Here is an 11,380-nt window from a genome sequence, read left to right on the forward strand (position 1 = left end):
TACACACGTCCCAATATATGGACGTTTACCTTTCAAATTGGTTACCGACCATTTTATATATTTAAGAGTCAAAATTACCAAAAAAACAAAGATTTATTTAAGGTTAACTTTTTACCTTTCATTGATGAGATTAAACAGTTATTCACTAATTGGTCCCCAATTTCTTTGTCATTGATAGGCCGGATTAATGCTTAATGTTACTAATTTTTATTCCGAAATCTTTGATCGACAGTGTTGATTCTAAAATCTCTTCTTATATTTGGCAGAATAGAAATCCAAGGATAGGCAAAAAATATTTACAGAAGTCTAAAAAGGAGGGTGGTCTGGCATTGCCAAATTTTAGATTTTTATTGGGCTATTAATATTTGCTATTTGAAATTTTGGTTATGGGACTTGGATACAACTTTAAGCCCTCATTTGTAAACCTTGAATATAACTCAGTACAAGGGTTTTCAGTGGGTTCTATTCTAGGGACTTTGCTTCCCTTTGTTCTTTCTAAATTGTATAAACAATTAGATAATCCAATAGTTAAATATACCTTATGAATATGGTTTCAATTTCAGAAAGTTTTTGGGCTGAATCAATTTATTCTAGCAAGTCCTATTATATTTGACTATTTTTTCTATCCATCTACTATAGAGCAAGCCTATAGGATTTGGAAAACTAAAGGTATTTTATGATTTTGTGATTTATTTTTGGATAATTTTTCATGTCATTTGAGCAATTGTCTAGCAAATATAATTTACCTAGATCTCATTTTTTTTTTGGTATTTACAGGTTAGAAACTTTTAAAATACTATCCTTCCTACTTTCCTGAACTCATATGCTACAGATAGTCTGGAAAAAATCTTAGATTTAAATCCTTCTCAGAAAGGTGCAACATCATCTATCGACAACATAATTATGAAAATTCGTTCAGATGCATCTAATAACATTAAAAATGATTGGGGAAGGGAACTTAAGCTTACCTTACCTATCGAAAAATGGGAAAAAATTTCCAATTAGTTAATTCATCTTCTATATGTGCTAAACATTCCTTGATACAGTTCAAAGTAGTTCATAGGGCCCACATGTCTAAGGATAAATTAGCTCGTTATTATTCTCATACAAGTCCAGTTTGTGATAGATGTCCTTCCCAGACCGCTTCTTTAACTCATATGTTTTGGTCATGTTCCACTTTAAAAAATATTGGGAAGATATCTTTGATATTATTTCAACTGTTTTGAATATTGATTTACAATCTCATCCTATTATGGCAATTTTTGGTTTACCAATGATAGAACCACACCATTTAACCTCTTCAGCATATCGGATGATTGAATTTCTCACATTAATGGCCAAAAGATCGATTTAGTTGAATTGGAAGGAAATTAATCCTCCCACTACATTTCATTGGTTCTCTCAAACTACATTATGTTTAAACTTAGAAAAAATTAAAAGTGTTATATATGACCCTTCTATTAAATTTGATCAGACTTGGAGACCTTTTATTCAACACTTCCATATACTTATATTAGAGTAAAGGCAAATCCTGTGAGAATGACATTCGTAACAGTGAAACACAACAGCTACAAGCCACATTGAGTTACTATATGGTATAAACAGGAGGACCAGCATTGTGGGGAATGTGATTGGCAGAGACAACTACAACTTGATTGCAGATCCAGCCACCATTTTCATGCCACATCACCTACAATAAAGTCAACTGGCAGGAATTATGGAAGGTTCTGGATGTCTCCATGCCAAACTCTATGAACAACAGGGGGCAAACAGGCCAACCTCTGCCTCTAGTTGGAAAGCATATTGGTCCAAGGAAGGAGCATAACGCTCAGAGGAATCATGAAAGTGATGAAAGCAGTGGCCGAACTACAATAATTTCTAGAGGTAACAACTGAGAAATCTTCTGATATATTAATCAGGCAGTTACTTGAGAAATAAGGTTTTAAGCAGGAAGAGATTTGAAGGAACTTCAGGAAAGTTGCAAGCATTTGGCTTTTCTGAGTATAAAGATTGCATGAAGATTATAGCATGAACTTCAACTGGAAAAGGAAAGCTTCTTGTAAAAGTAGATGCAAAGACCAAAGCCCAGCTGGATGAATGGTAAGACAAAATGAAAAGAGTCAATGAAGAGATGAGCACAGAGGATTTAATGACTTGATGTTGTAGATGAGGAAACAAAGTGGAGAGATCAGATCGAGATGGATTAATACCAGAATACTTCAGTGAACTAAGTGCACTTTCCCAAGGTCAAGATGCAGAAACTAGAAGACAGCCACCACAGAGAAAGAACCAGCACCTGAGATTGTTTCACAGCCACAAGTCTCACCTGCCAAGTGATTCTCCTTCTCACAGGATAGTATCCCACAGGAGTAAAAAGTCATCCAGAGCAATTAAATCTTTAGGTCCGAATAGGACAATTTAAAACGCACTATACTGTGGATGTCTGTATGGTAGTTGTATTATAGAGTGTGTACCTAGTTGAGATGCATTCTCTATTCAATTGGATTTTATAGCCATGCAAGGAGGAGTGTTGTGTATTTAATATCAAGTCAAGTCAACTTTTATTGTCATTTCGACTTTCACTGCTGGTACAGTGCATAGTAAAAATGAGACAATGTTTTTCAGGACTATGGTTTACGTGACACAGTACAAAAAACTAGACTGAACTACGTAATTAAAAAAACACAGAGAAAGCTACACTAGACTACAGACCTACACTGGACTGCATAAAGTGCACAAAAACAGTGCAGACATTACAATAAATAATAAACAGGACAGTAGGGCAAGGTGTCAGTCTAGGCTTTGGATATTGAGGAGTCTGATAGCTTGAGGGAAGAAACTGTTACATAGTCTGGTCGTCAGAGCCCAAATGCTTCGGAGCCTTTTCCCAGATGGCAGGAGGGAGAAGAGATTGTATGAGGGTGCATGGGGTCCTTCATAATGCTGTTTCCTTCGCGGATACAGTGCGTAGTGTAAATGTCCTTGATGGTGGGAAGAGAGACCCCGATGATCTTCTCAGCTGACCTCACTATCCGCTGCAGGGTCTTGTGATCCAAGATGGTGCAATTTCAGAACCAGGCAGTGATGCAGCTGCTCAGGATGCTCTCAATACAACCCCTGTAGAATGTGATGAGGATGGGGGGTGGGAGATGGACTTCCCTCAGCCTTCGCAAAAAGTAGATACTTAATATTTAATAAAATAATAAATAAATTTAATAAAATAATATATTTAATAAAAATAATTAAAAACACTTAATATTTAAGTAATCTTGTATATGTATTGATTGATTGAGCAATCCTGTTCATTTAAATAATTAATTATGGGTGATAATGTAAAATCCATGAAATGCATACATCATCACGCTACCACGTGATACATGAGTGCCTCGCTTAAAATAATACTCGAATCTAGACCCACATTTCAGACTCCTGTGTCTTCCTTTGAATTAGTTTAATGTTTTGAAGCTACAAAACATGATAGAGGTTTCTGAGAGTGATTCTGGGAAGGGAAGTGTTGATGTATGAAAAGCATTTGATGGCTCTGGGCCTGCACTCACTGGAGCGGAGAAGGATGAGGGTAGGATCTCATTGAAAGCTTTGAATATTGAAAGGTCTAAATAAAGTAGATGTGGAGAGGTGTATGTGTGTCCATTAACCTCCGTACCCAATACATCATTCTCCACAACTTCTGCCATCTCCAACAAAGCTGCTTTCTCTCTCCCACCCCACCCCACCCCTCTCCACTTTCCAGAGAGAACTCTCTGTGGGTGACAGCAGAACAGCAACAGCTGTATTTTCTGGAGTAATTTGGAAGGTGCAGGATAGATACATCTCAAATATGACTAGGAACTTGAAAGAGAGGATGAATCTGAGGCTGACAGAGAAGTCAAAGACAGCATAAAAGCAAAGTAGAGGGCATATAATATAACAAATATTGATGGGAATTTAGACAATTGGGAAAATGTTAAAAATCCAACACAAGGCAACTAAAACAACAATAAGGAGAGAAGAGATGAAATATGGAGGTAAACTCGCCAGTAATATAAATGAGGATACCAAATGTTATTTCAGATATATGAAGAGTAAAAGTGAGTTGAGAGTGAATATCAGACCATTGTAAAATTACGCTGACAGAGTTACTGGGGACAAAGAAAGAGTGGATGAATGCAATTAGTATTTTGATTGAGTCTTCACAATGGAAGTCACCAGCAATATGATAGAAATTCGAGAGGGTCAGGGGGCAGAAGTGATTGCAGTTACTAAGCTGGTGCCTGGAAAGCTGAAAGGTCTGAAAGTAGATAATCACATGGATCTGATGAACAACATCCCAAGTTTCTGAAAGAGGTGGCTGAAGAGATTGTTGAGGCATTAGTAAAGATCTTTCAAGAAACATTAGACAATGGAATGTTCCTAGAAGATTGTAAAAATGCAAATGTCACTCCATTTTGCAAAAGTGAGTGAAGCAAAAGTCATGAAATTATTGTCCAGATAGCCTGACTTCAGTGTTTGGGAAGATGTTGGGGTCCAAAATGAAGGATGAGCTTTCAAGATACTTACAGGCACAGGATAAAATAGGGTAAAAATTAATATTTCTTTTGGGGAAATCTTGCCTGACAAATCTGCTGGAAATCTTTAAGAAAATGACAGGCAGGATAGACAGAAGAGAGTCAGTAGATGTTGTTTGTTTAGAAGTCAGAAAGCCTTTGACATGGTTCCACATATGAGGCTGCTAAACACGACAAGAGCCAATGGTATTACATTTTCTTAGACAGTTTAACGGGCACGACTGCGCAAGCGCATGTAAGTTGGACCGTGAGGCAGCGGGAGTAGTTAAAAGAGAGCAGTTTGAAGGAGCGGGCAACAGAGTAGGAAGGCTTTGTCTCCAGGGGCTTTGGTGAGCAGAGGCTGAGGACGAGCTTCACTCCAAGTGAGGTAAGGCTGGGTAAGTTACTTTAAAAGGAGAACGTTTCAAAAGTTGAGGCAACGTATTGGGTAGGTCATGACAGCTGAGATCGGCCCCGTGGCTTGTTCATCCTGCAGCATGTGGGAAATCAGGGATACTTCCAGTGTCCCTGACGACTATGTGTGCAGGAAGTGTGTCCAGCTGCAGCTTTTGGCAGACCGCATTGAGCGTCTGGAGCTGCAATTGGATTCATACTGGAGTATCCGCGATGCTGAGTAAGTTATGAAGAGCACGTTCAGTGAGTTGGCCACACCACAGGTAAAGGCTACACAGGCAGAAAGGGAATGGGTGGCCACTAGACAGCGTAGCAGTAGGCAGGTAGTGCAGGAGTCCCCTGAGGTCATCTCCTTCCTAAACAGATATACTGTTTGGATACTGTTGGGGGAGATGTCTCATCAGGGGAAGGCAGCAGCAGCCGAGTTCATTGCACCATGGGTGGCTCTGCAGCACAGGAGGGAAGGAAAAGGAGTGGGAGAGCTATAGTGATAGGGGATTTAATTGTAAGGGGAATAGATAGGCGTTTCTGCAGCCACAAATGAGACTCCAGGATGGTATGTTGCCTCCCTGGTGCAAGGGTCAAGGATGTCTCTGAGTGGCTGCAGGACATTCTGGAGTGGGAGGGTGAACAGCCAGCGGTCGTGGTGCACGTAGGTACCAACGATATAGGTAAAAAACAGGATGAGGTCCTACAGGGTGAATTTAGGGAGTTAGGAGTTAAACTAAAAAGTAGGACCACAAAGGTAATCATCTCTGGATTACTACCAGTGCCACGTGCTAATCAGAGTAGAAATAGGAGGATATTTCAGATGAATACGTGGCTTGAAAAATGGTGCAAGTGGGAGGGATTCAAATTTCTGGGGCATTGGAACCAGTTCTGGGGGAGGTGGGACCGGTATAAACAGAACGGTCTGCACCTGGGCTGGACTGGAAACAATGTCCTTGGGGAGCGTTTGCTACTGCTGTTCAGGAGGATTTAAACTAACGTGGCAGGGGGATGGGAACAAGTGCAGAGAGACAGAGGGGTGTAAAATGAGGGTAGAAGCGAAAAGTAGTAAGGTGAAAAGTAAAAGTGGCAGGCAGGCAAATCCAGGGTAAAAATCAAAAAGGGCTACTTTTCAACATAATTGTATAAGGTCAAAGAGTGTTGTAAAAACAAGCCTGAAAGCTTTGTGTGTCAATGCAAGGAGCATTCATAACAAGGTGGATGAATTGAATGTGCAGATAGTAATTAAGGAATATGATATAGTTGGGATCACAGAGACATGGCTCCAGGGTGACCAATGATGGGAGCTCAACATCTAGGGATATTCAATATTCAGGAGGGATAGACAAGAAAGAAAAGGAGGTGGGGTAGCGTTGCTGGTTAGAGAGGAGATTAACGCAATAGAAAGGAAGGGCATTAGCTTGGACAATGTGGAATAGATATGGGTAGAGCTGCATAACACTAAGGGACAGAAAACACTGGTGGGAGTTGTTTACAGGCCACCTAACTGTAGTAGTGAGGTTGGGGATGGCAATAAACAGGAAATTAGAAATGCATGCAATAAAAGAACAGTAGTTATAATGGGTGACTTCAATCTACATATAGATTGGGTGAACCAAATTGGCAAGGGTGCTGAGGAAGGGGATTTCTTGGAATGTATGTGGGATGGTTTTCTGAACTAACATGTCGAGGAATCAACTAGAGAGCAGGCCATTCTAGACTGGGTATTGAGCGATGAGGAAGGGTTAGTTAGCAATCTTGTCGTGCGAGGCCCCTTGGGTAAGAGTGACCATAATATGGTGGAATTCTTCATTTAGATGAAGAGTGACATAGTTAATTCAGAAACAAAGGTTCTGAACTTAAAGAAGGGTAGCTTTAAAGGTATGAGATGTGAATTAGCTAAGATAGACTGGCAAATGATACTTAAAGGGTTGACACTGGATATGCAATGGCAAGCATTTAAAGATTGCATGGATGAACTACAACAATTGTTCATCCCAGTTTGGCAAAAGAATAAACCAGGGAAGGTAGTGCATCTGTGGCTTACAAGGGGAATTAGGGATAGTATCAATTCCAAAGAAGAAACATACAAATTAGCTAGACAAAACAGCACACCTGAGGACTGGGAAAAACTCAGAGTTCAGCAGAGGAGGACAAAGGGCTTAATTAGGAAAGGGAAAAAGGATTATGAGAGAAAGCAGGCAGGGAACATAAAAACTGATTGTAAAAGCTTTTATAGATATGTGAAAAGAAAAGATTGGTTAAGACAAATGTAGGTCCTTTACAGTCAGAAACAGGTGAATTGATCATAGGGAACAAAGACATGGCAGACCAATTGAATAACTACTTTGGTTCTGTCTTCACTAAGGAGGACATAAAGAATCTTCTGGAAATAGAAGGGGACCGAGGGTCTAGTGAGATGGAGAAACTGAGAGAAAGGTAGGTGCTTCAGATCCCTCCAGACTAAGACTAATCGGCATTGGAGAAGTTTTTTCCCTACTGCGGTCACTTTGCTGAACAGTTAACTGCCGGTTAACTGTCGGCTAACTATTACTTGGATTGCACTACCTGTATGTATAATCTATATTTTCATTTATATTTATCATTATTATTGTTAGGAGCAGAGAGACAACATCTGCCGGAAGTAAACTCCTTGTATGTGCATAGGTACTTGGCGATTAAAGTCGGATTCTGATTCTGATTCTGAAATACATGTTAGTAGGGAAGTGGTGTTAGGTAAATTGAAGGGATTAAAGGCAGATAAATCCCCAGGGCCAGATAGTCTGCATCCCAGAGTGCTTAAGGAAGTAGCCCAAGAAATAGTGGATGCATTAGTGATAATTTTTCAAAACTCCTTAGATTCTGGATAAGTTCCTGAGGATTGGAGGGTGGCTAGTGTAACACCACTTTTTAAAAAAGGAGGGAGAGAGAAACTGGGGAATTATAGACCGGTCCGCCTGACATTGGTGGTGGGGAAAATGCTAGAGTCAGTTGTCAAAGATGTGATAACAGCACATTTGGAAAGCGGTGAAATCATAGGACAAAGTCAGCATGGATTTGTGAAAGGAAAGTCACGTCTGACGAATCTTATAGAATTTTTTTGAGGATGTAACTAGTAGAGTGGATAGGGAAGAACCAATGGATGTGGTATATTTGGATTTTCAAAATGCTTTTGACAAGGTCTCACACAGGAGATTATTTTGCAAACTTAAAGCACACGGTACTGGGGGTATGGTATTGATGTGGATAGAGAATTTGTTGGCAGACAGGAAGCAAAGAGTGGGAGTAAACGGGACCTCTTCAGAATGGCAGGCAGTGTCTAGTGGGGTACCGCAAGGCTCAGTGCTGGGACCCCAGTTGTTTACTATATATATTAATGATTTTGATGAGGGAATTAAATGCAGCATCTCCAAGTTTGCAAATGACACGAAGCTGGGCGGCAGTATTAGCTGTGAGGAGGATGCTAAGAGGATGCAGGGTGACTTGGATAGGTTAGGTGAGTGGGCAAATTCATGGCAGATGCAATTTAATGTGGTAAGTGTGAGGTTATCCACTTTGGTGGCAAGAACAAGAAAACAGATTATTATCTGAACGGTGACCGATTAGGAAAAGGGGAGATGCAACGAGACCTGGGTGTCATTGTACACCAGTCATTGAAAGTGGGCATGCAGGTACAGCAGGCGGTGAAAAAGGCAAATGGTATGTTGGCATTCATAGCAAGAGGATTCAAGTACAGGAGCAGGTAGGTTCTACTGCAGTTGTACAAGGCCTTGGTGAGACCACACCTGGAGTATTGTGTGCAGTTTTGGTCCCCTAATCTGAGGAAAGACAATCTTGCCATAGAGGGAGTACAGAGAAGGTTCACCAGATTGATTCCTGGGATGGCAGGACCTTCATATGAAGAAAGACTGGATCGACTAGGCTTATACTCGCTGGAATTTAGAAGATTGAGGGGGGATCTTATTGAAACATATAAAATTCTAAAGGGATTGGACAGGCTAGATGCAGGAAGATTGTTCCCGATGTTGGGGATGTCCAGAACGAGGGGTCACAGTTTAAGCATAAAGGGGAAGCCTTTTAGGACCGAGATGAGGAAAAACTTATTCACATAGAGAGTGGTGAATCTGTGAAATTCTCTGCCGCAGGAAACAGTTGAGGCCAGTTAATTGGCTATATTTAAGAGGGAGTTAGATATGGCCCCTGTGGCTAATGGGATCAGGGGGTATGGAGAGAAAGCAGGTACAGGGTTCTGAGGTGGATGATCAGCCATGATCATACTGAATGGCGGTGCAGGCTCAAAGGGCCAAATGGTCTACTCCTGCACCTATTTTCTAGGTTTCTATAAGAAAGACCCCAGCATGGACTGAAGATCGGCTGACTGACAGGAGACAAAAATGGAAATACAGTGGGCCTATTCGGGTTGATTAGTGGTGTTGGGACACTTCTATTCTATTCATATTACATGTCAATGATGTGGATGATGGAATTGATGGCTTTGTGGTCAAATTTGTGGATGATATGAAGATAGGTGGAAGAGCAGGAAGTTTTGTGGAAGTAGGGAGCCTGTAGCAGCACTTCCCACCTTTCTCTTCTCACCCTAATCAATGAAGACTAGCATGCCTTATCCATTCTTTGCCAACCTACTGGCATTACCACATTGAGGCTTGTACACATGACCTCCCTCCTCCCGTACATTAATGCACCTCAGGGTCATATCAGTTACAGTGTGATTTCTTCCGACTTTTGACCTCCCAAAGTGCAACAGCTCACCAACACCTACCCAGATTAACCTTCATCTGCCATTTCCCTGCCCACATTTCCTACTCACCTCAATCTTAATCTGTCCTTTGTCGTCTTCACTCTCCACAGCTCCACCAACTTTCACCTGAAATGCTTCCTTCTTCAGTCAGCCCACCTTCATTTCAAACATAGGAGTTGAATGAGGCTATTCAGCTCATCATGTCTACTCTGGCATTTGATCATGACAGACTTATCTTAACTCTCAACCCAATTCTCCTGTCAACCTGTCACATGTTGACACCCTGAATAATCAAGAACCTATCAAGCTCTGCTTTAAATTACTCTCTGATTTGGCCTCCACTGCCATCTGTGGCAGTGAATTCCACACATTCCCCACCCTCTGGCTGAAGAATTTCCTCCCATATGTTCTAAGAGAACATGCTGATAATTTGACCCTCTGTCCTCTGGTCCTAAACCCCACCACCCACTATAGGAAATATCCTTTCCACATCCAGTGTCCTGGCCTTAAAATATACCATAGCTCTCAATCAGATCCGCCCCCTCCATTCTGCTAAACTCCAGGGAGTACGGGCCCAGAGCCATCAAACATGCCAACATGCCACACATGTTAACCCATTTATTCCTGCAGTTATTCTTGTGAAACTTCTCTGGACCCTTTCCAATGCCAGAAATATTCAGCCCTGAACATTTCAGCCCTGGGAAAAAGCCTCTGACTATCCACAAGATCAATGCCTCTCATCATCACCTTATACACCTCTATCTGGTCACCTCTCACTCTCTGTTGCTCCAAGGAGAAAAGGCCGCATTCACTCAACCTGTTTTCATAAGGCATGCTCCGCAATCCAGGCAACATCCTTGTAAATCTCCTCTGCACCCTTTCTATGGTTTCCACATCCTTCCTGTATTGAGGCGACCAGAACTGAGCATACTACTCCCAGTGGAGTCTGATCAGGTTCCTATATAGCTGTAACATTACCTCTCAGCTCTGAAACTGAATCCCATGGTTGATGAAGGCCAATGGACCGTCTGCCTTCTTAAGCACAGAGAACCAAGCTACGAGCAGCTGGTTGACAATATGCTTCAAGCAAACAAAACTATGAAGTGCATCATGTCACTAAAGATTCATTTTCTGCATTCACATTTAGAATTCTTCCCTGCAAATCTTGGTGCTGTCAGTAACAATCACGGTGAAATGTTTCACCAGGACGTTTCGGTCATGGAGAAACAGTATCAGGGCAAGTGGAATCCATCAATGCTGGCTGATTATTGTTGAACACTTAAACAAGAAGCCTCAGACACTGAGTACCAATGGAAAGCATTAACAAAATATTTTTAGCTGAGTGAACTATTGCAAAGCATTAGCACCATTTTGCAATTAAATAATTTATATTCAATAAAAGTTGATTTATTGTTTTTCCTAATTCCTAAGTAGTCTGAAGTTATATTTCTGTTCAGCCTCAAGCGGTCTATCACAAAAAAATTTCTGAGGAAACGATATAGAAACAGAAACACAGAAAACCTGCAGCACATTGCAGGCCCTTCGGCCCACAAAGCTCTGCTGAACATGTATCAAACCATCGGTCTGAGTGTATCCCTTCTCTAGCACCTGCCTATTCTCCCTCTCACACTGTCTCCAAGTTTTCTCTATTGCCTCCCTTCTAACACACATATGG

At 41.1% G+C, this 11,380-nt stretch overlaps 1 protein-coding gene across 2 annotated transcripts in view; it reads right to left on the reverse strand.

The window, feature by feature from the left end:
- The window catches only part of LOC140730228 (uncharacterized), a 56,265-nt gene extending 46,403 nt beyond the window's left edge, over nucleotides 1-9,862 (reverse strand). The window contains exon 1 of one of the 2 annotated variants that reach the window (XM_073050401.1): nucleotides 9,775-9,862. The gene's annotated coding sequence lies outside the window, so the exon portion shown is untranslated. The remainder of the gene's footprint in view (nucleotides 1-9,774) is intronic. The other variant, XM_073050400.1, reaches the window with a different exon arrangement.
- Nucleotides 9,863-11,380: the final 1,518 nt, after the last annotated feature.

Source organism: Hemitrygon akajei, chromosome 7 (assembly GCF_048418815.1).
Source record: "Hemitrygon akajei chromosome 7, sHemAka1.3, whole genome shotgun sequence".
Classification (NCBI taxonomy): domain Eukaryota; kingdom Metazoa; phylum Chordata; class Chondrichthyes; order Myliobatiformes; family Dasyatidae; genus Hemitrygon; species Hemitrygon akajei.